Below are 11019 nucleotides of genomic sequence, written 5' to 3'. Positions count from 1 at the left end.
AATCAATATCTAAAAACTATTTACTATTCTTTACCAATAGAAGATCAAATAGGCGCACAAAATCATTCACACACGAAGCACTCTGAAACAATGAACAAAAACACAGAAAATAGAGAAGACGAAGTGAAATACACTGTCCGCGCTATTCCGAAAATATGAAATTTTCAGATGTTGAACATTTGAAAATAGTAAATTGAACGTTTTTTTTCAAGCCTATTTTCGGATGTTAAGCATCCAAAAATGGTCAAAGTTGTCTGTTTTAAAAAATAACTCTAGGAAAGGTAAAAAACGGACAATTGTGTAATAACGAAAACGATTTGGTGAAACCGTAATAACGTAAAGTATAACAGATATGTATGTAACTTTTTTAAAAAATAATAACAGATAAATAAAATTTAAATCGATAAACAACTTACTCGGATCTGTCCTTAAATCACACGATGGACCTAAGGTTCCATACCAAGTCCCTATAGACCAAAGCATCCGGTGACAGGCTACCTTGAGAGTCCTCTTGATGAATCTTCTTTATCAATTTTCTATCATTATCTATTTCTTACTTGAGGGGTTAACCTCTTTTTATAGAGAACCATATTTTTATAACTCTCACATTCATGGTCTATAGGAGTTGAGATCCAAGTATAATTCTTACCTTAATTTCTTTAAGTGCAACTAATTAGGATTAACAAATTGTCACTAAACTGTTAATCCTATGCAATGAGCTAAACTTGTCATTAGTGCACTAATGACTCTCATAATAGGATGTCATCCAAACATTCCTACAACTTGATAAAAGATATTTAGCAATTAAATAATTTTGTACATCTATAATATAAAAAAAATTCTTACAAAGAATTCAAGCACATCATTGGGTTTTCTCTCTAGTGACACTGGGTTTTCCCTCCAGTGCAACATCTTATAAAAGCTCAAAAATGGATCTTACTATATGATATTACCCCGTGTCAACCACATGGGATCTCACATATACTATTCAATATGACTTTTGTACCATTATTGAAAAAATAAATTCCCAGGATAAAAGAGCCTGATAGGCCACATTTCCAACAGAGTATCGGTGTATTTTTATAAATATAACTAAATAAAATTTTAAATAAAAATGGTCATAATAACCCTAAATTTATCAGCAAAAAGTTTACATAGAGCCGAGGCTCTAAACAATCAAATGTGAGCCTACCTCAAAAATTTCACTAGAAGAGGTTATTTTGATCATCAAATATCCTCAAATTGATCATCTCGACATCAAGATCTATGGACCTGAGAATAAAATGGATTTTAAGTTTTGGAAATAGTGTATTTTGTAACATATTTTTGGACCGTCAATTTTCAAGATTTTCAAGTTTTCATAGATCTATCAATCTACACTATTTTTGAAGCTTTAAACTATATAAATAAATATGAAAATATATTTTAAGGCTATCACAATTATTTTCAGTATTGAAACCACATTTCTCGATACTATTTGAAGGTAGGCTCTAATTTTATTGTTTAGAGCCTAGGCTCTATACAAACTTCACCCAATTATTACGAGTCAATAGTTTTTTATTCAAAATATTTTTTTATTAATTTTATTCAATCATACTTATAAACTTATAACAGTGAACCTAAAACTAAAATTTGAGATTAATTCTTTAAATAAAAACCCTTTTTTTAAAAAAATATTATTAGCCCTTGGATGAGCATGGTTCAATATGAACTATTAAAAAGTGCATCTCCACTTTTTAAGCTTCTACGTAGTGTACACTTTCCTGACCCTTTTCCTTAGAACAAAATGAAGATGTTTATTTTTTATTTTTTTGAACATTAATGTTAGTTTATCTATATATATATAAAAGATTCGGTTTTAGTGAGTTAGCCACATGTGCGTCTCCTCATGCATCAAACATCCAACTTAGAGATGGACATAAAAAAAAAAGTGCTTTCAGTATACCTCAAAGTAGATGGTGGCAAAACCTATTTTAAAAAAGGAAAATTGTTTCATACAGGTTGGACCGCACGACTACATATGCAGTCCAAAAAGTGTAAAGCATTCATCTTACAGATGGATGCAAGTAGGTGTTTCATTTAAAAACAATAGAAACTAATGGTCCAAATGTTTTTTTTTTTTTTTTTTGACAATTCAAAATTTATTAATAATGGGTGCAACTTACATCAGGGAATCTACATTATCAGAAATCACAAGAGAATCCAAATCCACTCTCCTCTTAGTAAATAAATCACCCACATCATTTGCCTCCCTATACATATGTGCTAGGGATAAAGTCAAAGATGATATCATATCAAAGATTTGCAAACCGATCAATTTCAGTTACCAAGGGAAACATTATTCTTTTTTACACTATTTAGTAACATTCAGCGAATCCCCTTCAATAATGAATCCACCTCCAAAATTTTTGGCCACCAATAATTTCAAACCATAGAAGAAAGCAAGTAATTCAACATGATTTGCCGTAGTAACTCCACACCGGCCAATATATGCAACTATTACATTTCCTTACCAATCACGGACCATTACATAGAATCCAACTAGGTCAGGGTTGCCCAAAGAGCTACCATCAAAATTCAATTTGAAAACACCTTGGTTTAGTGGCTTCCACCTAGCGCATGGTCTATTTCTAGGCATATCCAATTGAAATAGATTAGAAATATTAATCATAACATCAATCTTAGATATTCCCCTTCATTCCTTAGTAAGGGACAACCAAGATCATAGAGATAGTTTGATGTTGTTTACCACCCTATCAAAACTACAAACCACCCCTTCAAATGTTTTTCAATTCCTCTCCATCCAAACTTCCCATAAGATAACTCCCCTTAAAATCTTCCAAATAGATCCACCAATTTTCGGTAAAGTCACATCCATTTGAGTTATCAAATCCAAAACATATTGTGGAAAAGTTGGATTTATCCCCATCATTTGAAAACACCACTACCAAATTTTGGATATGAATGAGCAATGAATAAACAAGTATGCCCCAGTCTCGCCATCTTCTTTACATATTAAGCACACATTCGTGATTATCTTCCCTCTCTTAATCAAATTATCAATAGTAAGAACTTTATCTTGAGTTGCTAACCAAATGAAAACTTATACTTTATGAGGAAGATGCTATCTCCAAATCTGCAAAATCTTATGAAGATTCCATCGCACTCTATAAAAAAAGAGTAGTGTATAAATAGATTTGACAGAAAACTGCCCATTATTTTCTATTTCCCACTCCAATTTGTCCTCATAATGCTGCCTGATAAACGTCTGCTCAAGGTCTTACAAAATGTTGATAAGCGGCAGATAAATATAACTTTGAATTCTCTAATAAGGGAATGTGATGTTCCAACTAACCTTATTACCTCTAACTTCTACTACATCTGCTACCGTAGCTTGGGGATAACTGACTTTTTCAAATAAAAGAGGATAAACATATTTTAAGGGTAAATCTCCCAACCACTTATGGTGCTAGAATGATACCGAAGCCGCCGAACTAGCCAACTACCTAACATTGCAATCCACCACCTGTTTGAAAGCATTAATATCTCTCCAAAGAAATGAAGTATAATCACTTTTATCTCCTCTATTAATCCACATACCAAAACTACCCACGCCATAGTTAGACACAAGCACTTTACAGTGAATGCTTCTTGTAGACACCCCATTTTAAAATTGGCAAATTTTGTGGTTTTTCTGAATCCATAGGACCACACTATTTCAATAGACCTCAGATCATAGACCACCATAATCCATACTGCCTGCTTTGTGATCCAGAATCATGCATAATCCCTGTTTTAGTAGAAAAATCATTAAAAATAACAAAACACCTCGTTTTGACCCAAATTTTGGCAAGCAACATCACAAGAGCACGTAGATCCCCCAAAACTGGAATTTTACAATTTTGGGCATATTTGGTCTGGGTGACGCTCCCGGTATCGCTCGGCCCATGTTCCCAGTATTGCATAGCTTAGACTAACCTTAATCTTGTAGAATACTATATTTTAGTAAAAAAATCATTAAAAATAGCAAAACATCTCGTTTTGACCCAAATTTTGACAAGCAACATCATAAGAGCCCGTAGATCCCCTTAGAATTGGAATTTGCCAATTTTGAGCGGATTTGGTTTGGGTGACGCTCCCAGTGTCGCTGTCATGACGCCGCCCTTCCTTTTAGAAATGTGTAATATTGGGCCGAGATGCCGCAACTAAAGTATAATATTTTGGAAGAAATTTTATATAGTGGATTTTTGGTGTATGAGATTTTCTATTATCAGATGTTCATCTGCCATTTGAATTATGATTTTAGTTCTTTTCCATGGTTTGCTTTGATCACTGATATTAAATCGTTGAGTTCACTTTGATCTGAGTAACATACGCTACCTCTGGATCACAAATCCGCACTTGGCTACCCTCCGACGAGTATGGCAAGGGGGTCGGGGGAGGGATCATGACAGTCGCCCAGACCCGACTGCCCCAAATTGGCAATTTCCACATGCCAATGCCTCCCGAATCTTTTTTGGCCAGGTTCAATGAACCTAGACTATTTTGGTCTGAGCAACACTACTAGTGTCGCCGAAGCCTTGGACCACCAAAACGGCAGTCCAGGCTAGGAAATCTTCTGGTTATGGTATGTTACCCATTCCAGATGATTTTCAGCTTATAAAAATGTCATTTCGGGATAATTTTAGGTTAGACTCTATAGACTCCAGAGACTCTTTATACCTGATTAGTTCGTGAACCCAAAGAAACTTTGAGATTGTGAAACTTGACCTAGACCTAAGAAAACCTTAACTTTAGGCCACCTGCAGCCCTTAGATTAAGAGATCAATTCAACCAAGCCAATACCTAGTCCAAACGTTAAGAGAAACAAAGAGGACGCACAACATAAACTCAACCGGTACTGATACAAGTAAGGCCTTGAAGCTTCAGGAGTCGTGGGCCAACTGGCCCGGTCTAGTACATTTTTACTGTCTTTGTGTTTCTTTTCATTTTCGTTTATTTCATTAGAATTAAATTAGTTTTATTTCTTTTTATGTCGTATTTCGTATTTCCGATCAATGCTAGCTCTGTCACTGATCTGAGAGCAGATCTGCTCATTTCTGAATAGATCTGGCCTCATATCAGAATTTGATTGTCCCATCTCTATCACACTTTTTAAAATCAGTTTGTGATATGGATTTGAGGGCTCTTCCTCTGAAAATCTCTCCGATTTTGCACTGTAAGCACTTCTCCACCACTATTTGCACAAAACTGCAATATTCATTAGCAGAATCTTCTTGATCCCAAACCCCCTTCACCCTTTGGCGTACATACCTTACCCCACCTAATAAGGTGATACTTCATTTCTTCTCCAAAAGAAAGTGCGCATCATGAATTCAATATTTATTTGCAAATGTTTTCTTACTAGAATTATTATTTCTATTTTTTAAAAGTGTAATGATCCTATAGGACTCTCCCTCACCCATATGTGTAGGACCCCAAAAGTTCAGCATTAAAATTGGCACGGATCTCTAGAAATGTTATCACATGGGTGTGGAACTTGATTTTTCTATAGATCCACGTCAAATTTAATGGTGATCTTTTGGGTTATTATACACATGGGTGGGAGGGGGTCCTATAACATCATTTCTCTTTTTAAAATTTACCTATTTTTTCATAATTTACCTATTTTTTCATATTCATGATCTCCATGTTAGAGATTACATGTCTTTTAAAATTAAGTCAAAAAATCCATCTAAAAAATAGATTTATTAAGAAGCCCGTATTTCTACATATGTGGGCTTGGCCGTACGAAAATATGTTTTTTAGCATTGAAAAGAAAAAAAATTCTATATGCATAATCACCATAATAATCGAGATTAACAAATCCCAAAATGTTGGATCCAAATCCATATTAAAGGTAAATTTTTAAGGGGTGGCCGCACGTCTACGGGTGAGTTGGCTGACTCCCCAACCATTTTTTCAAAAAAATAATGGATTAATTTTGGTTCGTGATGGGACATTCACATTGGATATGCCTGATCTCCACCGTTGGTCATGGCGTTGCGTGTAATCAATCCTACACCACTGGTCTATGGTATAGTTCCTTTTGTACGCATATAAACCAAGGCAAAATAAGCTTAAAAGATAAAGGTAAAAGTTTATATAGAGCCGAGGCTCTAAATGATCAAAGTAGAGCCCACCTCAAAAATTTCCCTAGAAGAGGTTGTTTTGATACCCAAATATCCTCAAATTGATCATCTCCACATCAAGATGTACGGACATGAAAAAAAAAAATGGATTTCAAGTTTGGAAATAGTGCATCTTGTAACGCATATTTGGCCCTTCAATTTTTAAGATTTTCGTAGATTTGCTAGATCTATACTATTTTTTAAGCTTTAAATTTTATAATTAAAGATGAAAATATTTTTTAAGGCTATTAGCAAGATTTCCAGTATTGAAACCACATTTCTTGACACTATTTGAAGGTGCACTTTAGTTTGATTATTTAGAGCTTCGGCTCTATACACATTTATATTAAAAAGAGATACACACTCTTTCCTTTAACTTTAAAAAAAAAAACGAAAAAAAAAAGAAAACAGACTCACAATCTTTGTGTGCCTAGGGAAAAGTAAGATAACCTACGGATGAAGGTTATGATTCAATTTTTGAATGGTTAAATCTAATTGATTAAAGCTTTTTTAAATTCAAAATTATTTTCTTTCTTTCGTTCTTTTTTTTTTTCTTTTCTTTTAATTGCTTCTAGAAAAAGGGATTTTGAGTTCATAATTTGGACATTGAGTTCATAAATAGTTTTTATTTTCCTTTTTTTCCAGACAAAAATACTCTTACATGTTATCATTTCAAAAAGAGCGCTCTATACAAACCGCACCCATTTAAATTAAAAAGAGACACACACTCTTTCCTTTGACTTCCAAAAAAAAAAGAAAAGAAAAAAAAACAAAAGAAAAGAAGAGACACACTATTTATGTGTGCCTAGGGAAAAGTAAGATAAACTACGGATGAAAGGTTATGATTCAATTTTTGAATGGTTAAATCTAATTGATTAAAGCTCTTTTAAACTCAAAATTATTTTCTTTCTTTCTCTTTCCTTTTTTTTTTTTTTTTCTTCTAAGTGCTTCTTAAAAATGGGATTTTGCGTTCACAATTTGGACATTGAGTTCCTAAATAGTTTTTATTTTCTTTTTTTTTTCCAGACAGAAGTACTCTTACATTTATAGTGATCCTAACGTGGAACCCAAGTTTCAAATGGAACGAAGCCCATAAATAGTTCATTTGCTTGAGGAAGTAAGTGTACAGTGTGCTCCAACAAAATTGCATTGATACAATCCAAACTTTAATCTCCTATGAAAGCATATCTTACATTCACTCTCTTGTGTAAAACCCTATCTGAGAACTCAATTTGAGATTGTGATCTCAATCTAATGAGCAACCTCAAAAAAAAAAACGAAACCTCAAATTAAGTGCATAGTGGCTCTGGTATAAGTTTGTTATAGGCGCTAAATTTGAGACTTGTGGTCCTTTCAAAAAGGGACAACCAATATTTTGAAAATTATCAAAAGTTATTATTTTTAGTTTTTAAAATTTACATGTTTTTAGCCGTTTGTGCTCATATAACTAAAAAATTAGGTCTAAAATTTATCTAAAAAAATGGACCATAAAGAGGGGATGCATATCTACATCTGAGTCTTAAGACTTATAAAAACTGTGTCCTCCTGAGATAAAAGCTTCCATTCGTGAATTACTCTAGTTTTAATGACAGCATATGTTTTAAAAAAGGGTGCAGTTGGCATTACTCTAGTTTTAATGACAGCATATGTTTTAAAAAAGGGTGTAGTTGGCATACGGATGCATTCGTAGGTGTAGAGGTAAGGTGTACCTTCAAATTTTATCATGGTATATAAATTTGTAGTAAAATGTTGTTAGGATTATCTCAAAATCTATTTTTATATCTAATTATAAAATTTGAAATTTCAAAAATGATGCTGTTAGGATTATCTCAAAATCTATTTTTATATCTAATTATAAAATTCTAAATTTCAAAAATGGTTAAAATCAAGTAGATCTATAAACATATGAAAATATTGAAAATAGACGGTGTAGATAATATGTTGTAAAATGCATTATTTATGAGACTTAAAATCTTTTATTTTTCATAGTCATACATTTGATGTCGAGATGATTTAACATTAAAACTACCTTTTCCGATTGATTTTTGAGGGGCGTCCATAGTTCTACATTATAAGGTAGCATCCTTATATAAAATTCTTCCTTTAAAAAGTGAATAACATCTCACTTTTTTGTGTATATCTTCATTGCGAAATGTATACAATGGGAAGACTAAATTTTCCACTCAGCCATGTCACATCCTTGTTAGTATGTGACGGTTGTAAATGAAATATATAGCATGTCATCATCATCATCATCATCAAAATCTTTTCTCAACTAATTGAGATTGGCTTACATGCATGGTGTCTACTACAAGTAAATGTTCTCATCGTATATGATACCTCCTTAATCAAGGTTACAATTAGCTTTGGCTTTCATAGAAGAGGGGCGTGCATAATAACCTTGTAAAAGCCAAGGCACTTCATCTCTCAGTTAGAAAGTTTATCATCATTATTTATAAAACAAAAAAAAAATTATTTGTTATATGAAGAAAATAATTTTATATGTTTATTTTTTACTTTTTGGATGTTTATCACTAGATTAGGGAACATATATATAGCATATGGATAATGCAATAGATTTTTAAGATAAGTAAAGCTGGCCTCTCTCTGCTCTCAAATTAGACAATAAAATCGACAGTAGAAGTGCTACTTTTAATCCATAATATCAACTGCTAGGGACTCAAACCCAAGTATAGTTCCTAGGATACGCACAACTTTTAATCCATAATGGTTACGATTTATTGGCGTTGTACCTTTTGAGAATGGACGGTGGATGCTCTATTTGTGCGTCTTGTAGCATACACATTATGCTATTATATTCACTAACTTTCCCCTTGAGAAAAAGGCAAGCTTTTTATATTTCCCTTAATGTGTAGTAGTTATATACTTCCTTTATCTAGCCGTCAGATATGAATGAATGGTTGAGATGGATCTAATTACAATATCACACCTCAACACTGTTTTATTTTTAATTTGTTTTTTATAAATGGTTTGAAACCAAATTTTGAGCGTCCACTCCTTTCTTAAACTTGTGTCTGCAAACAATATAAAAAAATATTCTTGATAAACTATAATGAACAAAATACCCCTAAAAAATTAAGAGGCATTTTGGTTATTTTATTTTATTGAAAATATTGATTTTATATTTTTTAGGTGCGACCGCTTAAGTTGATGGCACTTACCAAATTTAATACTTATATAATTTTTAGAATAAAATCGAAAAAATAAAACTCTGAGGCGTCAGATTTAAATCAAAAGGTCAATGGCTTAGTTGATCTAAATTGAATAGATGGATGCTGGAAGTATAAACCTTCTATAAAGTAGGAGAAGTATAGAAACCTTTCCATTGAAAAAATAGCAATATTCTACATCCTTGTATGTTGTCTTGAAAAAAAACTCGAGCTTTCCTTTCTAGGATTTCTTTTACAGGGTTATAGAAAACAAATTGTTTGAATGCATGTAAATGGCTTAAAAATCTGTTCTCTTTCCTTGGAATATGACAGATTGGTTTAAATTTTGAAGAGAAAAAGGAAAGTACGGAGGAGCCTTGGAAAAGGAAAGATCTTGAAATGTGTTTTTTAAAAGGAAAATTGTTTTATGTGGAATGGACCGCATTTCTATATATGCGGTCCAGAAAGTGTGAAGCTTTAAAGGTGGATGTAAGTTGATGTTCCATCTAAAAAACAATGAAAACTAACAATCCAAATGTGTTTTTACTAGAATTATTATTTTTAATTTTTAAATTTTATTTATTTTTTCATATTCATGATCTTCATGTTAGATATTACATATCTTTAAAAATGTGGTCTTAAAATCCATCTCAAAAATAAATTTATTAAGAAGCCTGCATTTCTATATGTGCGGGCTTGGTTGCATAGAAACTGGGTCCTTTTTTAAATATGGGTAGTTTCAAGAATAACAAAAATTTAAGTGTCTTGGAAAAGAACATGTTTCAAAATTGCATTAAATTGCTGGAATGGAATCAGCAAGTAGAAAAGATCTTCTCTTGTGAAACGTCAGCTAGATCTGAAGAGAAGTTCTGCAATGACATGCTCTGCCTGTCACTGTCCAAAAAGGCTCCAAACTAGTTGGTGAGAGTTTTATCTTTATTTTTGGGGTTAAAAAGAGATTTTTCTATTGGTTGTGGTTGGCATAGTGTTGCAACATTAAACAATGAATGCTGCACCTTCAAACTTTGTTATGAGATACAATTTTGGTATCGAAGACTAATTTTGTCCCTAAGTACAAAATTTTAAACTTCGAAAACGGTTCCAAACTAGCAAATTTATAAACACATGAAAATATTAAAAATGGACAGTCCAGATAATACGTTGCATGATATACTATTTTTAGGACTTGAAATCTCTTTTTTTTTTCCATATTAATATATCTCGATGTTGAGATGATCAATTATATATTTTTTCAACATTAAAAAAACATTTTTTGGTGGATTTTAGAGGTACATCTTAATTCTATATATATTAAAGTGTCAACCTTAAGTAAACTGTTTCCTTTTATATTTCCTTTTTGTAAAAGTACACGAGGACACAATATATCAAATACCTCTACAGAACCGGTAATAACTGTGTCTACCCGCCAATCCAGGTCCCCACTTGGGCCTACTGGATTCGATGTGTTGGGTTTGGGTCTACTTAGCCCAGACATAATCCTTTAGGGTTGGGGTAGGCCCAACCCAATCTAGCATAAGATATAATGTGTGCTTAATCTAAGCGTCCTACACTGTTCCGCACGCTAGGCGGCTCACAAAATCTTTATCCATGTATAGGAAACAAATAATAACGTAAAAGATAGTATTTGATGGATGACCCATATTGAATAGGAAAAGTAT

The sequence above is a fragment of the Amborella trichopoda genome, chromosome 6 (genome assembly GCF_054954075.1).
Source record: "Amborella trichopoda isolate Santa Cruz 75 chromosome 6, AtrichopodaSantaCruz75HAP2 v2.0, whole genome shotgun sequence".
NCBI lineage: Eukaryota > Viridiplantae > Streptophyta > Magnoliopsida > Amborellales > Amborellaceae > Amborella > Amborella trichopoda.
Note: the sequence above shows the minus strand (reverse complement) of the source record.